Genomic DNA, 24,299 nt, shown 5'->3' with positions numbered 1-24,299 from the left:
ACACGTTCAACGAACCATGCACCCTAGCGAAACTTAACTCAACAAGAAATACAGTACGTTTACATATTTTACATATGACTGTATGCATGCCTCGTTATAATATTACAATACCTTAATACACTACCTGGTCAGGTATATGAATACAACAAAACATGTGTCCTATATATGCATGTTGTACATATGTTGTACATATACAGGTAGTGTGATAATAAATATAGTACTCAACGGGTAAAGACTTGAAGGGCAGCTTGAGAGTATAGTTGTATAGTCATCAGGTATGTTATACTACGGCTATTTTATATATCTCATATATTGTTATATAAACTTTCTAATATTATAATACGACCATTAGCATAACTATTTTATATATCTCACAAATTGTTATATAAACTTGACTAATATTATACTACGACCATTAGCATAACTATTTTATATATCTCACATATAGTAATATATACTTGACTAATACTATAATATGTGCAAATTCATTACTAGGCCTACGAGAGTCAAGATATGAACTATATAAAGATACTGCGATCCACCGACTAAATATTTACACTGGTTATGTGCGGTGGTACTTTTTACCGCCGACCAAATGCTTTTTACCACCGACCCTCGTGTAATTACCGTCGACCAAATACTTTTTACCGCCGACACCATTGTAATGACTTTCGACCGTAATATAATTACCGCCGACAAAATACTTGTTACCGCCGACCAAATGCTTAATGATCCTTGTTACCGCCGACTATTTTACGGTTGTTTTTTTTATATAAAAAAGAATACAACAAGAATGTTATTTTTTATTTGAGGTGTAATCACGTACAGCTGTCGAAAAACATTTATATATATTTTAAAGAATATGGAAGGACAAAACTAAAATTTAGACATTGAAGGGCAAATATATCAAGATTGTTTTAGCTACTGGTTATAAAAAAAATAACATTTTAGGCCTATCTTCTATTAGTTCGAACACTTCTACACCTTTTGGTTTGATGGGGTTTTTTGGCTGGTAACTTTGCTTTCTTTACTACACAAAATTTTTTGTTTGTTGAACACATAATTTCTTCTTCGTCGCGCTTCCTTTTCGAGTCTTTAAGAAATTTTGCAAAACATTTTTCTTTTTGCTCTTCGCTGAAACAGCGCCACTTTTGTTCAGAAACAGAATATGCTTTATATCGACTACAAAGTTCATAATCTCCAGAAAAATACAGGGTAGATCTTAAATTAATTAATTGAAAATTCACACTCATATACAGCTTCTCGATTAATTCCGGAGCCTTTTGGGGTTTCCAGTCAATGGCACATTTAAAAATATGGTTTGCGGATTCCGCGTTGTTATTTGTCCATAATTTGACTTCGTCACCATTTCTCTTTGGTATATAAACGAACTTTGTTATTCTATCTTTCACGGTTTCAAGATACTTTTTTAGGTCTGGGTATTTTTCGTACACGGTTGAGATGTCATGCTTTCTTCTTTCAAAGTCTATCGTGTCGTTTGCACACGCAAGTCCTTCAGTTCCAAAAAACTTATCTACAATGTGTTTTGGATTTGTTTCATGTTTGCAGGTTCATGCTGTGTTGGATTTGTATTCATGTCTATAAACATTTGTTTGGGTTTTGCATGTTTATTGTTAATAATCTCTTGTAGCACTTCCGGGTTGGTTCTGGCTTTACTTTCCGCTTTTTGAATCCCACTATATTCGTAAACGGCCACTTGGGAATGACACCTCCCCTTTATGTGTTGCTTTAAAACAGTGATTGATACACTACCACTTTCAGTTTCTAAGCCCAGTGTACAATTTAATACACGTCATGTAATCAAGTTTTTAAAATTCCCTATTATTAGACAACATTCATACCGTGACCACTGATTAATGTATTTATATCATGTTGGTGTTGTTTTTAGTGGAGCTGTGTTAGTTTGTTACAAGATGATAAGCAGATTGGTTTTCTACTGTTGTCTATTCTTACAATTTATATTATTTAGTAAGTTAACATTTTATTAAATTTGTTTCGTATTTGTAGGTGGGAGCAGTAAAGTTTGAATGCCCTTTTCGTTTTTGTGGGTGGGAGCAGTACGAGTTTCAATTACCTTTTGGGCTGTACATACATTGAATAATATTTTAAAAATTCAAATGTGTTGACGTTTTATGTTATAACTTATTGTTATCTGGATATAATTGAGATGCGCGACGGGGACTAAGAGAGTAGGAAGGCGTTGGGTAGCTAACCAGTAGATCCTTCGCTCAACCACTTAACCCAGGTGTTAGTCGAAATTGCTCATCTGGATTTTCTAGTGCGGTTTCCTTTTGTCATTCACAGAGACCTGCTAGTTGTTTGGAAGGGACAAAAAATAAAAATCAACCCTCGATATAAATAATTGATTAAAACTAGGGGAAAACATCGTTCCAGAAGCAGAACTCCATTTCATTTCAAGTTTCAAAGATTTATATACGGACGATAGAAGATACACAACTCATGCATGGTTTATGATATTAATACTATATAATATAATACAAGGTGAATATAATTTGCTTTACAGACATCACAATGGCTAAAGTTAGTACAGCTTGTCTTGGTTCATCAGGGATAGCTTGTACTGAACATAGACTGATCTGTATAGAACCATTGGTTATATCAATAACTAATATAACGTTTGGATATAGACAAGGGTGTGTACCTGTATCTAGCTGTAGTGATACAGGGTGTTGTAGAGAAGAGACTGGAGATTGTGTTACACCTTACAACCAGACTCTTCTATTACAACAACAACAAACCTGTGATGGGAGATCAACTTGTATTCTTAATGGTTTGAATGAAAGATCTTCATCTTGTTTTAATGGTAGTCCTATATATCATTCTTACAGCAAGATAGAATATCAGTGTGTTACAAACAGTGAGTATATATTTTATTAGTTGTGTTATATATTTTAATGGTCCAATACATTACAAATAAAAATATGGATGCCAGTTTTACTTTGATCATCAATCAGTTCAAATGATATACAAGCGCACGGCACTATAATATCCACATCCCAAGTCAGTTCCTTTTATAATACTGTTGTTATCAGTTCAACGTTATTTACACAACGCGGTGGCGTGGTTCGTAAGACGCATTCTCGCTAACAGGGAGTCTCGGAGCTGCTCCCGGGAGGTCCCCGAGATTTTCCCGCATGATATTCTTTTTTCGTTCGTTGGTCCAGAACTGAGGGCCTGACAAGGAATAGAGTCCACATTCACGTGTAAGTAAAATAGCGCTTGACAGATAGAATGCGAAATAAGGGTCCTAGTGCCACTGTCCGGGCTAAATAGTGAACTATATGGCTTATGTCCGTCTTTATTAGACCATTCGGTGCAGAAACATAACATGTTAAACCCCATTTCAAATCAGTTAAACCCCATTTAACACACTATACGACAAGACGTTTATCTAACTTCTACTAAATATAATACAGTTGTACCTGATAAACGTATCCTAAATGTCATCATTGTATTAATAACAAATGCTATCAGTGTGATATATTTTGAATGGCGCAACCTTTCTTTCAGCAAGTGTATCAACCAATCCTACATCATCAGCAGCTGATTCTACTAGTTCATCTACTGTAAGAAATGATCAAGATACAACTACTAGTACCAGTATACAGATTCAAGGTAGAATATTAATCTATATTATCATCTTTATTGATGAAATGGAGTAGCAAGTCTTGTCGGTTGAACGGGAAATGACGTTCTGGTACGATCAACAAATTGACGATGCCGGCTTTTATAATTGCCTTACGGTTTTAAGATGTTTGCGGCCCGAACTGACCTTTCATGTTGCTTATCACAATAGATTAAACCATATAAACTTACATGTAAAAACTTGCTGGAACGAAACATAGACCTAGTATTAAATAAATTAAATGATAAGATATAATCCTAGCGGTAAGCACTAAACACTTCTGTGATCAAAGATATATATTTCAATCTTACCTATAATTAATTTGTTGCCATATCAATCATGATATGAGACGATACAAGGAATGTTTACAAGATAAAGTATTGTAGATAACGCGTTATGTTTAGCGATGACAACACTAATGTTCAATAATAATATCAAAAATTGTAACTTTATATAATATATGTCTAACACCCTTTTGCTCTTAAAACTATTTTATGTTTTATATTAATTACTATTTATGATTCTGGATTTTATATGTACAGACTATTGAGCCAAATCTTAAAACAATAAATATTATTATTATTATTATTACCTAAAGTAAAGTAATAATAATATTAACATAATGTTCAATGACTCATGATAATATATATTATCACCCAATAATACATTCTACAGTAGATATCGCTTGTGTGATATATTTCATAATCTACTGCGATATCTCCTCAGGTGATATCGCTTTACAAGAATTTGATTGTTACTTTAACAACTTGTGTTGATATTTTTTGATATCAAAAACGACTAGTAGGAGATACTCTATTTAACAGAATCAACACCAGATGATAAAGCAACATGTATTAATGGTGAGGTTTTACAGTCAGATAAAGGAACTTCTACTATAGTTGGTGGAGTTTTAGGTACAGCTTTAATAATCAGCCTTGCAATCAACATCCTCTTGGTGATATACTTTAACAGGTAAATTATAGTTTACTACGATATATATCTGTATTACATGATGACACACCTTCATTGTGAAGGGAAGGTTTCGAACTAATCATCTTTTATAGTAAGGGTGGGGGGGTGTACATCGATATCCCTATCTCTCACTCCCTCTCTCTTCAAACGAATGTTTTATATTCTAAATTATAACTGTATTACATGATGACAAAGCTTTATTGTAGAAGGGAGGGTTCGAACTTTGTAGTAAGGGGTAGATGAACATCGATATACCCTCTCACGCCCTCTCTCTCTCTCTCTCTCTCTCTCTCTCTCTCTCTCTTCATGAAGAAATCTATATTTTGTGTTTGATAATTTCGACTATTGTTTGTAATTAAAGAAGACTGAAGACAATGAAGCCTGAATCAGACGTCCATCAAAGTGAACACCAACATTACTCCACGCAAAGTAGAGGAGGAGATGTTACTGCTGTTGTCTACGATGTGTTAAACGATAATGAAGGTCAACAATCAAGTACTACAGCCAATGTACAGATACAACGTACTAACGACAGTCCATATGATTCAACTACCGGACGTGGACCAGTTGCTGTTTATGATTTGTTAAATACAAGAGACCAGACTGGTTATTATAATATGGGTAATATCAACACAACTGGTACATAAAATGACATCTAAAACACATATTTCATTAGTGGTATACTTAAACATGTAAATTATATATCTAATACACGCTCCCTTAAACTGGAAATAACAATAAACTAAAGGCAGTTTTATTTTTAAAAACAACTGTAGTCGATATAACTTGGGGTATTAGCGACAACTAAAGTATCTATACTTTCATGGTTAAAAGCATGTTGTATCATCACACATCTATTTTGCCATCCATAACCACACATATTAACCTAGTGAAATCCATATATTTTTATACTTTTGTATTTATTAACTCTGACTTTGAATTGACCTTTTATTTGAATCATATTACACAGGTTGTAATGTAACAAGTGTTTATATGTTTGATGTCGTCGGGTTCTCCATTTTTGTCCATGTGGTAAACAAAATACCCTCATTATGTTTGGATTTCATACCGCTGTACATGTACAGTCAATAGCATAACGCAAAAATTGGTTTTAATTTACTGTCAGTGTAATATACATGTTTACGTGCAAACATTAGTTTAACGCTTCGACATGGTGGATTTCAACTGTTGTAGGTATATTGCTGTTGTGGAACTTATTAGGATATGGTAAAATAACATTTGGTAACTAGCAGGCGATGGAAGGTGTGTATATACCTGAAAATCTAGTTCACGCCTTTTCGACTTGTAATAAGTTTGTTGCTGGAATTGATGAATTGTCAATATATTGATAGCCTAATCCAGCCCCATGTGGGTAATTAAGACTACGTGGTCCCTAATTGTTCTGAATGTTGTTAAATGTAACATACAAATACAATGTTAGGATTGACTATACTCGGCAAACCTCAGTAGACTCAAGTACCTTACATCTAGCCTCGGTTGTATGACAAATTCCGCCATTGGAACTACTTTCAAGTTCCCGGATTACCAAGAGTGTTTGACCATACAAATCTGTCAATGTCTGAAGTTTTTTTTCTTTCAAGTTTATCCGATTTTCTTCAAATAAAGAAATACTTTGCAATGAAAACTCCACGCTCTTTGAACATACAATGACGTGGTAAATAAACACCTCCATATATGACAATGACTTTGTGTTGTTTGACCAAAACTCCTTATAAGAAGTTCGGGCCCCGAGTTCACAAAGCATTCACTCAAAATTGTTCACCTTATCTTAACTAAAATATAGCCCTTTATAAAACTTTTGTTGTTTTAATGTATCAAATACATCAATAAGAAACTATGTGTAAAGTTTTGTGTTTCTGGATCAAAGATATTTCTCATAATCATAAACAGTGATTGAAAGTTGAGTAAATTCTTAACTTAAGTCTGAGAACTCTGGGCCAGATTCCGTTCGTATCAATTTTTCTAATGGTTAGGGGGATCACGGTGGCTAAGTGGGTAAGGCGCTGGCTCGCTAGCCTGGAGGTCGGGTGTTCGATCCCTGCATTGGCCGAGAAAGTTCATCCAGATTTTCGGGCGTGGTTTCCCCTTGTCAGTGATGCAGGACGGAGGGCCTGACAAGGGCAGCTGTCTAGTCATTCGGATGAGACGAAAAACCGAGGTCCCGTGTACACATTGGCGTGCACGTAAAAGATCCCTTGGCAGTTGGAATTCGATATAAGAGTAGGCCGTAGTGCCGCTGTCCGGGCAAAATTTCCCTCATAGCACACTGTATGGCGTATGCCCGTCTTCATTAGCCCAGTTCGGAGCAAAACAGTAGGACGTTAAACCCCATTTCATTTCATTTCATTTCTAATGGTTAGGCTATATAACCACGAGATTACTGGCAGTAGACGAGACGTAGATGATAGACAATCGGGAGGAGAAGAGAAGAGCGGAGACCGGTGAATGGGCTCATCCGAGTTCAGCCGCTGCCGGGGCGAAATGGAGCTGTTTTATATTCTGTTCCCGACGTAAATAAACCCTGTACGAAACTGATATTCTGTTATCACTATAATAGTGTTACAGATATCGTTGATGCGGATCTGGGATTTATTCTGTATTGTCAAGCTTTACCTTCCGGGTTATTTTAATTTACACTTGCCGTATAAAGTAGTTATATCAAGTTTGGTAGAGGACCAGTTCCAAATACCACCAGCTTACAAACAGATGTTTCTATTTCTGTCATTGGATTTAAATATTCAATGATCATAACAGACAATTGCGTGTTAATAAATTATTGTTTTACTTACCACACAATACAAACTGTAAGAAGAGACAGACACAGTAAACCAACCAAATTATCATTCTATAAAAATAAAACAACATCTTTAAACAGAACAATCTTTGATTAATATTAAAAGTTCTTATATAAAGACTTTTGACCTATGGACAGTGTCTAGACCATATCTCGGAGAATGATTTCAAGATTTTTCAAAGTTAGCGGCCCAAACAAGCAGTATTCAAATAAGGTAAAACATGGTAAGTCGATTCCATATGCTAGTTTCCTAGGTGTGCATCGAACCTAAATAACGTAGTATTGAACATGTAATGTTTCGTATGATATTAACCTGTGGACGAGTTAAGAATATACATTGGTATGATTTCAAGATTATTGCCACTCAATGACAACGACGGGCCCAAAGAACTATGTTCTATTTGACCGAATCATGGAAAGTTCAAGTCATATGTTACTTGTAAACATTACTTTGACGCACCCTGTGAGTTAAACTTAAGTATTCTAATGTCACTACTGAATATTGAACAATATAGTAGTAACTCAACCAAAATAAAACATTTAGTATGTTAGGATAGCATACATGTTTAAAATGTGTAAAGTTTCATCTACCTATACATAACATGTATAAGATTTACTATACATTTCTTCATCTATGACCAGGAAGTTTACAGTATACACGCCGTACAAGTATTGGTATTTAGGCCTACACTACAAACTCGACAATAACGTAATATACACAATTTGATAATTGTGATTATCTACTATTATGTCAATATTACCTCTAGCTTCTATATTCTCTGAATGTGGCGGGGGGTGGCTGAATGGTTAGCGTGTGCGCGATGTATCATAAAGTCTGTCATTGAGTCAACTGGCGCGGTTTCGATTCCGCAGTTGTACGTGACAAGGGGTAGGATCGCCCGTCCAACCTCGTGGGTTTCCTCCCACTGCTCATGCTAAAGACCCCTACACGCAAACGAATTATTGAAATAAAAATTAAAGCATATGTTAGTGCCGAAATGACCTAATTTGTGTCGAGTGAACGTTAAACCCCATTTCTCTCTCTCTCTCTCGCTGAATGGGTACACTCGTTGATAATTTGTACAAGTCAAATTAGACACACACGAATAAGTTTCAACAGATATAGTTATAATTTGTATTGAAAATGTTTTTATAAGACACATTGAAGAATGAACCATTAAATTGACCCCTGAATAGTTTTTGTTTGTCGCAATTCGTTTGCGTTTCCAGTTTCCGAAGCAACATTTCTATACGTCCATATTTTAATAGCAAAAAGCCAATATTTAGGACACTGTGGAGGTTTTCAAAAACTGTACGCGAGTCTTGTATTGTATGGTTTCAGGTGTCATTTGTAATGAACAAAGAAAAAATTATATCCTATAAGCGGAAGCAGTGGGACTAAACCGCGACCCAGAGAAAACCCACGAGAGTGGACAGGCGACCTTACTCCTAGTCACGTTCAGACGAGTTATCGAAACAACGCCACTTGACTCAATGGCAAACCTTGTAAAACAACTAGATCACCCCCCCCCCCCCGTACCCCCGTACTTCCTCACATGTTCAACGAACCATGCACCCTAGCGAAACTTAACTCAGCAAGAAATACAATACGTTTACATATTTTCTATATGACTGTATGCATTCCTCGTTATAATATTACAATACCTTAATATACTACCTGGTCAGGTATATGAATATAGTAAAACATGTGACCTATATGTACATGTTACACATATACAGGTAGTCTCATAATAAATATAGTACACAACGGGTAAAGACTAGAATCATATTTTGATCTTCTGTTCATCAGTATCCAGAGAGTATAGTTGTATAGTCATCAGGTATGTTATACTACGGTCATTAATACATGTATATCTCACATTATAATACGACTATTAGCATGTATATCTCACATATTGTAGTATAAACTTGACTTATATTATATGTGTAAAGTTATCACTAGGCCTACGAGTGTCGAGATATGAACTGTATTATGTCAGATACTTCGATCTAGTGAGTATTTACACTGGTTGTGTTGGTATTATACAGTGAATATCCAAATGATACACTACTACTTTCAGTTTATAGGCCCAGTACACGTGATGTAATCAAATTTTCAAAATTCCCTTTAATTAGACAACATTGAGACCGTGACCACTGATTAATATATTTATATCATGTTGCTGTTGTTTTTATGTTTTCAGTGGAGCTGTGTTAGTTTGTTACAAGATGATAATCAGATTGGTTTTCTACTGTTGTCTATTCTTACAATTTATATCATTTAGTAAGTTAACATTTTATTAAATGTATTTCGTATTTGTCGGTGGGAGCAGTAAAGTTTGAATGACCTTTTCGTTTTTGTGGGTGGGAGCAGTACGAGTTTCAATGACATTTCGGGAAGGCCAGTCAAACTGTACATACATTGAATAATATTTTAAAAATTCAAATGTTATCTTATAACTTATTATTATCTGGATACAATTTAGATGAGTCACGGGGACTAAGATAGTAGGAAGGCGTTGGGTAGCTAACCAGTAGATCCTTCGTTCAACCACTCAACCCAGGTGTTAGTCGACATTACTCATCGGGATTTTCTAGTTTGGTTTCCTCTTGTCAGTCACAGAGAACTGCTAGTTGTTTGGAAGGGACAAGAAATCAACCCTCGATATAAATAATTGATTAAAACTAGGGTGAAAACATCGTTCCAGAAACAGAACTCCATTGCATTTCAAGTTTTATACGGACGATAGAAGATACACAACTCATGCATGGTTTATGATATCACTACTATATAATATAATACAAGGTGAATTTGATTTGCACTGCAGGCAGAACAATGGCTAACGTCAGTACAGCTTGTAGTGGTCCTTCTGGTGTAGGATGTACTGAACATAGACTGATCTGTATAGAACCATTGTTTATATCAATAACTAATATAACGTTTGGATATAGACAAGGATGTGCTCTTAATGGTATATCTAGCTGTAGTAATACAACATGTTGTAGAGAACAGCCTGGAGATTGTTTTACACCTTACAATCAAACTCGTCTATCACAACTACAACAAGCCTGTAATGGTAGATTAACTTGTACTCTTAATAGAAATAATGGTTTGAATGAAATATCTCCAGATTGTTTTAATGGTAGTCCTATATATCATTCTTACAGCAAGATAGAATATCAGTGTGTTACAAACAGTGAGTATATATTTTATTAGTTGTGTTATATATTTTAATGGTCCAATACATTACAAATAAAAATATGGATGCCAGTTTTACTTTGATCATCAATCAGTTCAAATGATACAAGCGCACGGCACTATAATATCCACATCCCAAGTCAGTTCCTTTTGTAATACTGTTGTTATCAGTTCAACGTTATTTATACACAACGCGGTGGCGTGGTTCGTAAGACGCATTCTCGCTAACAGGGAGTCTCGGTCCCCGAGATTTTCCCGCATGATATTCTTTTTTCGTTCGTTGGTCCAGAACTGAGGGCCTGACAAGGAATAGAGTCCACATTCACGTGTAAGTAAAATAGCGCTTGACAGATAGAATGCGAAATAAGGGTCCTAGTGCCACTGTCCGGGCTAAATAGTGAACTATATGGCTTATGTCCGTCTTTATTAGACCATTCGGTGCAGAAACATAACATGTTAAACCCCATTTCAAATCAGTTAAACCCCATTTAACACACTATACGACAAGACGTTTATCTAACTTCTACTAAATATAATACAGTTGTACCTGATAAACGTATCCTAAATGTCATCACTGCATTAATAACAAATGCTATCAGTGTGATATATTTTGAATGGTGCAACGTTTCTTTCAGCAAGTGTATCAACCAATCCTACATCATCAGCAGCTGATTCTACTAGTTCATCAACAGTAAGAAATGTTCAAGATACAACTACCAGTACCAGTATACAGATTCAAGATACAACTACTAGTACCAGTATACAGATTCAAGGTAGAATATTAATCTATATTATCATCTTTCTTTATAAAATGGAGTAACAAGTCTTGTCGGTTGAACGGGAAATGACGTTCTGGTACGATCAACAAATAACCGATGCCGGGTTTTATAATTGCCTTACGATTTTAAGAAGTTTGGTCCCCGAACTGACCTTTCATGTTGCTTATCACAATAGATTAAACAATATCAACTACCTGTAAAAACTTGCTGGAACGAAACATAGACCTAGTATTAAATAAATAAAATGATAAGATATAATCCTAGCGGTAAACACTAAACACGTCTGTGATCAAAGATATATATTTCAATCTTACCTATAATTAATTTGTTGCCATATCAATCATGATATGAGACGATACAAGGAATGTTTACAAGATAAAGTATTGTAGATAACGCGTTATGTTTAGCGATGACAATACTAATGTTCAATAATAATATCAAAAAATGTAATTTTATATATAATAAATGTCTAACACCTTTTTGCTCTTAAAAACTATTTTATGTTTTATATTCTGGATGTTTTATGTACAAACTATTGAACCAAATCTTAAAACAATAAATATTATTATTATTACCTTAAGTCAAGTAATAATATTAACATGTTCAATGATTAATAATATTATATCTGAACAGAATCAACACCAGATGATAAAGCAACAAGTATTAGCTGTAGAGGTTTGGAGTCAGATAAAGAAACAGTTGTTATAGTTGGTGGAGTTTTAGGTACAGCTTTAATAATCAGCCTTGCAATCAACATCCTCTTGGTGATATACTTTAACAGGTAAATTATAGTTTACTACGATATATATCTGAATTACATGATGACACACCTTCATTGTGAAGGGAAGGTTTCGAACTAATCATCTTTTATAGTAAGGGTGGGGGGTGTACATCGATATCCCTATCTCTCACTCTCTTCAAACGTATGTTGTTATATTCTAAAATATAACTGTATTACATGATGACAAAGCTTTATTGTAGAAGGGAGGGTTCGAACTTTGTAGTAAGGGGTAGATGAACATCGATATACCCTCTCACGCCCTCTCTCTCTCTCTCTCTCTCCCACCCCCCCCTCTCTCTCTCTCTCTTCATGAAGAAATCTATATTTTTTGTTTGATAATTTCGACTATTGTTTGTAATTAAAGAAGACTGAAGACACTGAAGCCTGAATTAGACGTCGGGGAAAGTGAACACCAACATTACTCCACGCAAAGTAGAGGAGGAGATGTTACTGCTGTTGTCTACGATTCGTTAAACGCTAATGAAGGTCAACAATCAAGTACTACAGCCAATGTACAGATACAACGTACTAACGGCAGTCCACAATTGACGCCTGGCAATGGCGAGTCTCAAACTGAACAGAACAACCGAGATTATGAACACCCATATGATTCAACTACCGGACGTGGACCAGTTGCTGTTTATGATTTATTAAATACAAGAGACCAGACTGGTTATTATAATATGGGTAATATCAACACAACTGGTACATAAAATGACATCTAAAACACATATTTTATTAGTGGTATACTTAAACATGTAAATTATATATCTAATACACGCTCCCTTAAACTGGAAATAACAATAAACTAAAGGCAGTTTTATTTTTAAAAACAACTGTAGTCGATATAACTTAGGGTATTAGCGACAACTAAAGTATCTATACTTTCATGGTTAAAAGCATGTTGTATCATCACACATCTATTTTGCCATCCATAACCACACATATTAACCTAGTGAAATCCATATAATTTTATACTTTTGTATTTATTAACTCTGACTTTGAATTGACCTTTTATTTGAATCATATTACACAGGTTGTAATGTAACAAGTGTATATATCTTTGATGTCGTCGGGTTTTCCATTTTTGTCCATGTGGTAAACAAAATACCCTCATTATGTTTGGATTTCATACCGCTGTACATGTACAGTCAATAGCATAACGCAAAAATTGGTTTTAATTTACTGTCAGTGTAATATACATGTTTACGTGCAAACATTAGTTTAACGCTTCGACATGGTGGATTTCAACTGTTGTAGGTATATTGCTGTTGTGGAACTTATTAGGATATGGTAAAATAACATTTCGTAACTAGCAGGCGATGGAAGGTGTGTATATACCTGAAAATCTAGTTCACGCCTTTTCGACTTGTAATAAGTTTGTTGCTGGAATTGATGAATTGTCAATATATTGATAGCCTAATCCAGCCCCATGTGGGTAATTAAGACTACGTGGTCCCTAATTGTTCTGAATGTTGTTAAATGTAACATACAAATACAATGTTAGGATTGACTATACTCGGCAAACCTCAGTAGACTCAAGTACCTTACATCTAGCCTCGGTTGTATGACAAATTTTGCCATTGGAACTACTTTCAAGTTCCCGGATTACCAAGAGTGTTTGGTCATACAAATCTGTCAATGTCTGAAGTTTTTTTTCTTTCAGTTTATCCGATTTTCTTCAAATAAAGAAATACTTTGCAATGAAAACTCCACGCTCTTTGAACATACAATGACGTGGTAAATAAACACCTCCATATATGACAATGACTTTTTGTTGTTTGACCCAAACTCCTTATAAGAAGTTCGGGCCCCGAGTTCACAAAGCATTCACTCAAAATTGTTCACCTTATCTTAACTAAAATATAGCCCTTTATAAAACTTGTGTTGTTTTAAGGTATCAAATACATCAATAAGAAACTATGTGCAAAGTTTTGTGTTTCTGGATCAAAGATATTTCTCATAATCATAAACAGTGATTTAAAGTTGAGTAAATTCTTAATTTAAGTCTGAGAACTCGGGGCCAGATTCCGTTCGTATCAATTTTTCTAATGGTTAGGGGGATCACGGTGGCTAAGTGGGTAAGGCGCTGGCTCGCTAGCCTGGAGGTCGGGTGTTCGATCCCTTCATTGGCCGAGAAAGTTCATCCAGATTTTCGGGCGTGGTTTCCCCTTGTCAGTGATGCAAGACGGAGGGCCTGACAAGGACAGCTGTCTAGTCATTCGGATGAGACGAAAAACCGAGGTCCCGTGTACACATTGGCGTGCACGTAAAAGATCCCTTGGCAGTATGAATTCGATATAAGAGTAGGCCGTAGTGCCGCTGTCCGGGCAAAATTTCCCTCATAGCACACTGTATGGCGTATGCCCGTCTTCATTAGCCCAGTTCGGAGCAAAACAGTAGGACGTTAAACCCCATTTCATTTCATTTCATTTCTAATGGTTAGGCTATATAACCACGAGATTACTGGCAGTAGACGAGACGCAGATGATAGACAATCGGGGAGGAGAAGAGAAGAGCGGAGACCGGTGAATGGGCTCATCCGAGTTCAGCCGCTGCCGGGGCGAAATGGAGCTGTTTTATATTCTGTTCCCGACGTAAATAAACCCTGTACGAAACTGATATTCTGTTATCACTATAATAGTGTTACAGATATCGTTGATGCGGGTCTGGGATTTATTCTGTATTTTCAAGCTTTACCTTCCGGGTTATTTTAATTTACACTTGCCGTATAAAGTGGTTATATCAAGTTTGGTAGAGGACCAGTTCCAAATACCACCAGCTTACAAACAGATGTTTCTATTTCTGTCATTGGATTTAAATATTCAATGATCATAACAGACAATTGTGTGTTAATAAATTATTGTTTTACTTACCACACAATACAAACTGTAAGAAGAGACAGACACAGTAAACCAACCAAATTATCATTCTATAAAAATAAAACAACATCTTTAAACAGAACAATCTTTGATCAATATTAAAAGTTCTTATATAAAGACTTTTGACCTATGGACAGTGTCTAGACCATATCTCGGAGAATGATTTCAAGATTTTTCAAAGTTAGCGGGCCCAAACAAGCAGTATTCAAATAAGGTAAAACATGGTAAGTCGATTCCATATGCTAGTTTCCTAGGTGTGCATCGAACCTAAATAACGTAGTATTGAACATGTAATGTTTCGTATGATATTAACCTGTGGACAGTGGTCGATGGCTGCCACTCAGAGGGAACGAGTTAAGAATATACATCGGTATAATTTCAAGATTATTGCCACCCAATGACATCGACGGGCTCAAAGAGCTGTGTTCTATTTGACCGAATCGTGGAAAGTTCAAGTCATATGTTCACCCGATCCGCCTATTATTAGCCTGCTAATAGTAGAAAGTTGTTAGTCATTTTTAGATGCTCGTAGCAGCGCTAAGGGTGCCTCTGCGCCTCTGGGGGTAAATTGTTAGCCGCTACAGTAACAACTAACAAGGGCAGCCTTTGTTATCTACTATTAGCAACCAACAAAGGCTGTAATAGTTAGTAGACCTATCCGCTATTAGCTTATTTATAAATCATTATTTTCTCGATCTCCGATAAATGGGAATAAAAGATAGAATTTGTATAGACTGCCTTCTTATGACGACCCGAACAATCTTCCAAGTTAGAACAAATCTTTCAAAAAACTTTGGCCTAAAATATATAGCCTACCGCCCGTCGATCCTCGCCACTGTATGTTACCGGGGGATCGAACCCGTAGCGTTGAACCTGGGTGTAGATTAGTCTATAGCGTAAAAGACTATGGAGTGCAGTAATTAATAAATTGTTTTAATAGCATTCGGTAATTGAACTGGAATATACAGGTCACACTAAAAGATTATATGCAACACAAATACCGTACTGCTTATTATTAGGCTGGAGGGGGGTCTGGAGTTTGCTCCCGGTGTGAATCCGTCGTGATTTTTAGGCAAAGTTTACCCTTGTCAGTAGGACAGGGCGGAGTGCCTCAAGGAAAAGCTATATAGTCGTCCAGATGGGACAGAAAGGAGGTCCCGCGTACACGTAGAGGAATCCTTCAGTTTTGAATCGAAATAAGAGTACGCCGTACCCAGTACCGCCGAAAACCGGCCCCCCCCCTCACCCCAATAGCATACTGCATGCTGCATTGGGTCTATATGATGTTATTGTTAAATCCCATTTCATTTCTCCATGAACGGGAATCTTCGTTCCCTGCATTGGCCAAGAATTTCATCGGGTTTATTCGACATGGTTTCCCCTTAATTGTCAGTGGTGCAAGACGGAAGGCCTGACAAGAACAGTTGTCTAGTCGTTCGTGTATACATTGGCATGCACGTTAAAGATCCCTTGGCAGTTGGAATTCGATATAAGAGTAGGCCTAGGCCATATTTCCACTGCCCGGGCAATATTTTCCTTCATAGCACACTGTATGGCGTATGCCCGTCTTCATTAGCCCAGTCGGGGCCGAACAGTAGGACATTAAACCCCAATCATTTCATTTCATGAACGGAAATCGTCTTCAAGAATCGCATTGTGAGTTACTAGGGTTACGCTGTCTCTCGAACTACTTTCCTGCGCTCTTTTGGACAAGGTCCAAGGTCAACAAGGCGGGAAAGAGCGCCATATTAATACTTAAAACTTAGAAAATCCAAAACATGAGGTACCGGTATCTTACTTTATTTTATAAAAGATCAGACTTAAACAGGGGATAAAAGCCATCCAAAGACTGGGCTTTAATAGTTAGAGAGACAGAGAGAGACTCGGACTCGGGACAGAGAGATGCCAGATGGCAGATGGGGATTAAGTCTAACTAAGATTAGCTAAACTAACTTAGTCTCTAAGTCTAATTCAATATCATCCACCAAAGTCTTACTCGTTGAAAACACGAATTATTTGTCAATTCAAATCAACATTGATGTTGTGATCTTACCGGGAAAAGGTAAGCTTCTGATAACCAATATTTAAAATAAAATAAATATTTTACCATTGCATTGGTACACGAATCGTGTACGGTGCCATAGTACGTTTGATTGTCATTTGTAACAAAGGACCGAGGCTAGACATATTCCACAACTGAATACTCATATCAAACGGTGACGCCATGAGAGCATGCGCAATAGACTGAAATAACCAGATACTAGAAATAGCGATTCGGTTGAGACTCATGCCATATTTCGCTGGAGATAACTGATTTGAAATTAGAGTCAAAACGGAAACAATTGAATGTAAATCATTTTATTTATATACAATCAGATTACATTATTATTTGTTGCGACCCATTTGGGTCAATTTCTAGGTCCCAAACATTAGCGATTTACTTGATTTAGCTCCTTTAAAGTCCACTCGTCTCGACCACTTGACACAAACCATTAAACTAGGCCTAAATCATTTCGGGACTAATAGGCCTATTGTTAAATTCACTTGACAGTCGACCCATGCACGCCGTGTTAGGCTCAAATGACAGATTTTGTGAGATAGTGCTAAACAATATTCCTACTGCCATCAAGATCAAGCACTATTAGTATTTGGCCGTACTAGGTTTGAAGCCTACTTGTACTTGTAGCCTAAACTACTAAACTAGGCCTATGTTAACTATGTAGACCTACTGGTACTAATGCCATTTCTGATGATATGGATTTTGATGATATGAATTTTGATGATATGAATTTTGAAGATATTAATATGATGATGAAACAAAATGAAATGAAATGCTGAAATGGGGTTTAACATCCTACTTTTCTGCTCTTTCTGGGCTAATGAAGAAGGCATACACTATCGTCTATCAATATGTTATGATGAGGCAAATTTTGGACAGAGTGACACTAATGTAGCCTACGTAAGCTTACTCTTTTTTGGAATTCTGTCTGTAGGGTTCTTTTAGTTCTATGTGCAGGACGCATTTTTCTTTCCATCCAAGCAACTAGGCACTGTTCCATGCAAAATTCAACCAGAAACATTATAGCCTGTTTTTGTGGTTTAACAAATTCCAATGGCAAAGCATATACTGATCTATAAAAGCATTTATAATGCGACTCTAGGCTGGGCCTTTCTATTCATGCTAATTAGCGAACTGAACAGCAAGTCATATGTATGTGTGCAGCATATGCAGGGGGGGGGGGGGCGTACTTATTCTTTTTAGAACACCTGATAGCACTTTTTGTTCACATTACCTGGTACCGTACGGTAATATATAATTAATGTTTTTCTTTCGTATTGTCAAAGAATAATCTGAATCGACCTATAGAATTAAAAGTGTACTCATAATAAAGTTTCAGTCGATAACTAAACAGTCCTTTGCTTGCTTCGGGTGTTAAGAAACATTATTAAAATTTCATTTCATTTTACAGAGGATGTAGGCCTAGCTCAGAGTTCAGAATAGATCACACTTCCTCTCAACAATAACTGATAAATGAGTATATCAATCCAAATGGTTATGCCTATTGTAGCTATTGAACATTGTACTGTATCCCTGACCTCCCCTGCAAGCGCTGTATCATAAAGTCTGTCATTGAGTCGAGTCAGTCGACAGGCGTGGTTTCGAATCCCCGGTTGTACGTGACAAGGAGTAGGGTTGCCTGTCCAACCTCGTGGGTTTTCTCCGGGTCCTCCGTTTTCCTCCCACTGCTAAAGACCCCTAAGCGCATGCGAATTATTGAAATAAAATTAAACCATTTGTTAGTCCCGAAATGACCTAGTTTGTGTCGAGTGGACGTTAAACCCCATTTCTCTCTCCCCTGACCTCCCGAATATGATGTAAATAAACCAATGCCAGTGGATGGTGTATCAGAATTCATGAATGGACAGATAGACTACTTTTTTTTATACGCCAAAACTGAAATGTGGGCATATTATTGTCCGGCCGTCTGTACATCCACAAGTCTATTAAAGTTAATATCCGATTGATAAACAGTTTTTAAGGTCATGAGACAAAGAAGCCTATAAATTTTCAGTGAAAGTTATGGTCCTTATTATCGTATTGACATTGAATTTATAGTGTTTAAGGTCATGATACATGATATAGGACTTTAAACCCCATTTCATTTCATTGCAGGTCATGAGACGAAGAAGTCTTAATTTTCAACGATTTCTGATAATTACTGCCAGAGTTACGGTCCTTGATCACATAATCAAAAATGAAATGAATTGGGGTTTAACGTTCTATTGTTTTTCTCCTATACTGGGCTAATGTACAAGGGCATAGGCCATAAAGTGTGCTTTGAGGGAAATTTTGCCCGGGCAGCGGCACTATGGCCTACTCTTATATCGAATTCCAACTGCCAAGGAATCTTTTACGTGCAAGCCAATGTATAAACAGGACCTCGGTTTTTCATCTCATCTGAATGACTAGACAGTTGTCCTTGTCAGGCCTCCCCCTTCGTCCTGCACCACTGACAAGATGAAACCACGTCAGAATAAAGCCCATAATCAACCTTGTGATTATGAACAGATTGAAACGGAATTGCCATTTAATAATCTAATTTAAAAATGGATGTAAAAGACTTTGTGTATATCGTAACAAACAGTAGCAATGAAAATAGAGACTACACTGAATGCAGTAATTTTATTGAAATTTTCAAATTATTCCTTGTTCAAAATCTTTAATTGTTTTTTTTCTTCAATAAGCTTACGGATTACAGTTTTTTTTGTGTTTACAACATTACTATAATCCTTTCATCCTACATCAGGACTACAGATATTTCTTGTGTTTTTTAAAATCGTGTAGTTCTTTACTAATAGTACATGTTTAATGTATGCTTGACAGGTCAGATTTTATTTGTTCCCATCTGCTGTAAGATGGCACCAGTAATGGTTACTCAACCCAAAATTTAGTTACATGTCTGTTTTGTCTGGTCCATAACACTATCATTGGGCATGATGGATTCTTCATATCGTAATACTCCTGTAATGTATTTATTTTAGATTTGTCAAAAGATGAGGTAAAAAAATTATCAATGGAGGAAAGCAATGCTTCAGGTTCGCACCTTCATCAGTCTCAATATTGAAAATTCTGTATGTTGCAAAGAATTAATCACTTAAACATACGTTATTCAAGAGCTCAATCTGCCTATTGCAGGTTTTTCTTTAGACCTGAAATTTTATATTATATAAACTATTAATTAGACATTTATTTACATGACAAGCATAAAATCAACTCTTGATACCATCGGATATCTCTGATATTAACTAGATTAGAACGGTTCAGCCATATTTTGATTTAATTTAGAAATGAAGGAGCGAGACTTAGCTTCGAACAACCAGTACGGTGGTTGCAATTATTGTACATGTCTTGTCAAACCTTCAAAGGCTAATATCTTTGCTTGCAATAGAGTAATTTGAACGAAATTTTCAATATATTCATTTTGCATTATCTATTTTCAAACTATTATAATAAGAACGGCCTGCTCGTTATCTATATCTTGCATAATGACAATAATGTATCTTTAATCTTTTCAATACACGTGGCCCCAGTAATTGGGTCATCACACAGGTCACAGCCTAGGTAACAATTTTCTGTGGGATCCAGTAACTGGGCCTATTCCAAGCCATGAATTAACTAGAATGCTTACAACCACATTCAATTAAACAAAGTAGGACCAAAAGTGAATAGGCCTAGCTGTAGTAGAATGATGATCACAAAGCTAGTCACCACAGTGACCAGTAAGGAATAGATTAAATGGGTATCAGTATCGCTGAGCAATTCACTGAGCAAAATAATACTTTTAAAATTATGTGTCTTAAAGATATATTATGGGAGATTTTAATAGAGAGTTGGCCATTCTTGCTGTAAAAGTCCAAAAATAGATGATGAAAGAGGACTATATTGAAAATTTCAGTCAAATTACTTTATTCTGAACAAAGTTATCACCATTGTAATTTTTGACTAGAAATAGGCGTCAACTCTTTCTTCGCCGTCTCCGAGAATGGCCGATCGTTTGATTGACAGGCGTTAACTCCACCTACATAATCTTGATTATCAAGTAACATTTTCAATGACTGTGGTACCGTTAGCCTATTCGGTTTGAGATGGGGTTGCACAATTCAATTCGTATCACATTTATTTTTACTACAAATTAAAAATAAGACTTTTAATATATATATAAGAAGCGAAAGTTTGAAAAGAATGGACCAAAACAATGAGGATAATTATAGCTGTATATATCGAACTTTCAATCACATTGACTGACATGCGGCATCGCTCAACAGCGGCCTAGCTTCGTACACTCTATCATTTAGCCTCGATCTTAAATTTCCGGGAGTATGACGTCAACTTAACGGTCTACAGAGTTGATTTTGTGCTTGTTGTGTAAATAAAGATCTAATTTATAATTTCTATGACATCTGAAGTCTAAATAAAGACTTGTAATAATCAGATTTAGCTCGTGCATAATGTATGTTAAAATATTTTTTAAGTTCTTTGAAATCCTATCGTCCTGTTTAGTTGAAATCCTGTCGTCCTGCTTTGAAATGCTAAATGATCACTTAATACCCTCAGTTCTCATATATTTGGTACCTTATCTTTTATCTTAATACACACCTTGGTTATTATTATCTTACTTACTTTTTCTTCAAAAATACTATTTGTTTTTTACAGGAGTCAAGGCTGGAAGGCAACTGAAGAAAATCAGTATTAACTAAAGATCACTAAACTTACCTAACAACACAACAAATACCAGAAGGGAAATCTTCAGCAAAAAACAGATACATTTGAATACAGTGTAACATCTAATTCTCTACACCCGTTAATAAATTATTACTATGATACACTCTGAGAAGAAGTCGAGCTACTTCAACTGGACAAATTAACTGATTACTAGAAATCTGAAGGAGCTGCTAATGCCTCAACATTGTCTCACAGTTTACAAACAGAACAGGTTTGTTTAATGCCTAAAGTGATAATATGCAAAAATATAAAACATGTTCGGAAAATTGTTCTTGCGGATGATTTCACAGAAAGCACTTTGTTTGACTATTATGAAGATGATGATGACGGAGATAATGATAAAGATATAAAATGTGTACATGTGTTGACTAATAGTTCATTTACCAAGTGTATTGATAAATAGTCTGTTTATCAATATATGGAGTGTATTGTTTATCAACATATTGAGTGTACTGTTTATCAACATATTGAGTGTAGGCTATTGATAAAGAATTGGGTGAAAAAACATATTTAGTGTACTGAAAAATAATTTTTTATCAACTTATCGATTGTATTGATAACTTTTGTTGATCACCATATTGACTGCATTAGATAAAGTGTTATAAAGAGGACTATATTGAAAATTTCAGTCAAATTACTTTATTCTGAACAAAGTTATCACCATTGTAATTTTTGACTAGAAATAGGCGTCAACTCTCTCTTCGCCATCTCAGAGAATGGCCGATCGTTTGATTGACAGGCGTTAACTCCACCGACACAAGTTAATAAGGTAACAAAAAACAAGGCTCTGCCGAGTTTTTTTTAATTTATCAACGAGTGTTGATATTTTTTGATATAAAAAAAGACGAGTAGGTGATTTAATGTATCACCCAATCCCTTCTTACATCCACAAATAGATAAATATAATTCTTTGCTGTAGATTTCACTTTTACTGAACATTACGGGGAAGTGATACATCATTTTTGACAGCAATTCAACCATTGCAAAGTCTTTTATATTGACCCATTGTTTCCATCAAAGTCAATTGAATAACAATAGTTCATTTTTAATAAATAAAAAAGTTACGTTTAATAAGAAATGAACTGTTCTTTGAAAATAAAAAAAGTAGTTCCTTTTTGACTGACCAATCAAATTCATGTAAAGCGATATCTCCTTAGGAGATATCGCAGTAGATTATGAAATATATTACACAAGCGATATCTACTGTAGAATGTATTTGGATGATAAAATTTATTAAGTGTTAAGAAATGTTTGTTTATCAGCTTATAGACTGTATTGATATAGGATTACAAACTTTTATCAATATTACTGTAAATAATTTTATGTTTATTTTCTTAACTATAGTGTGAATAATATGTTCATTTTATCAACTATAGTGTATCAAGTGTATTGTTAAATTTTGTTGATCACAATATTGACTGTATTGATAAAGTGTTATAAACATATTGAGTGCATTGATACATAGTTTATTCAGTGTTATGAAGTGTTCATCAGCTTATTGACTGTATGTATAATTTTTTCATTTAATCAACTATAGTGTACATGGCGAATTGCTCATTAGTTAAAATAACTTATTGTTCATATGAACTATAGTGTGAATAATTTATTTCTCATTTTATTGATTATACTGTGAATAATGATTTGCTCATTTTATCAACTATAGTGAAAATAATTTATTTTGCTAATTTTAACAACTGTAGTGAAATTAATATATTGTTTATTTTATCAACTATAGTGTGATTGATTTATTGGCGATTTTATTTTGTTAACTATATTGTAGATAGTTTATTGTCATTTTATCAATTATGGTGTGAATAATTTGTTCATTTTATCAGCTATAATTTATTGATTGATTAATAAAAGGATGTCGATATTATATTTCTTGTTGTAATTCTTCATAAATTGAGAAAACTTGCTATTTTGAAGGAAAATAGATATGAAAAATTCACATAAATTAAAATAATTGTAGCAGACAATTAATATTCAATGGCAATTTGATAAATGTCAGCGCGATTTCAAAATCAGAGAGGCACTTTAATTAAATCATTCTAGAAAACGACTTACTAAATGGATCAAAGCATGACACATGACACATTGGTCAGAATAACACTGGCCACCTCAACGGCATATTCTTGTCCTGCCATCCGCAGTTGATAGCAATACCGACTCTTATCTGTGAAAAAAAAACGTTCTCCACTGTCTGTCTCACCAGTTCTGGTGTTGTTGGGTAAACTGTAGACGTTCACGTCGATGGCGTGGGATGGGGATCGGTCCACGGTAAGGTCTACGGCAATGGATGTTCTCTCTGTTAAGACGTCGGCGCACTGTATCGGTACTAATGGGTCTTCCGTGTGTTCCCACTGTCTGACGTGCTGTCTCAGATGCCTGTGTGAAGGGATTCTACAATTGCTGTCGCAGAA

At 35.5% G+C, this 24,299-nt stretch overlaps 2 long non-coding RNA genes across 2 annotated transcripts; both read left to right on the top strand.

Moving 5' to 3' along the window:
* Positions 1–228: 228 nt before the first annotated feature.
* Positions 229–2,875, top strand: LOC126811630 (uncharacterized). The gene is made up of 3 exons (XR_008786051.1): positions 229–275; positions 1,910–1,989; positions 2,546–2,875. It is a non-coding gene; the product is annotated as an uncharacterized LOC126811630 (long non-coding RNA).
* A 7,557-nt stretch (positions 2,876–10,432) lies between these two features.
* LOC130010777 (uncharacterized) lies at positions 10,433–13,960 on the top strand. Its single transcript, XR_008786049.1, has 4 exons — positions 10,433–10,651; positions 11,289–11,426; positions 12,066–12,213; positions 12,578–13,960. It is a non-coding gene; the product is annotated as an uncharacterized LOC130010777 (long non-coding RNA).
* Positions 13,961–24,299: the final 10,339 nt, after the last annotated feature.

This window comes from Patella vulgata, chromosome 2 (genome assembly GCF_932274485.2).
Source record: "Patella vulgata chromosome 2, xgPatVulg1.2, whole genome shotgun sequence".
In the NCBI taxonomy this organism is placed as follows: Eukaryota; Metazoa; Mollusca; class Gastropoda; family Patellidae; genus Patella; species Patella vulgata.
This window is presented reverse-complemented; position numbering and strand designations above follow the sequence as displayed.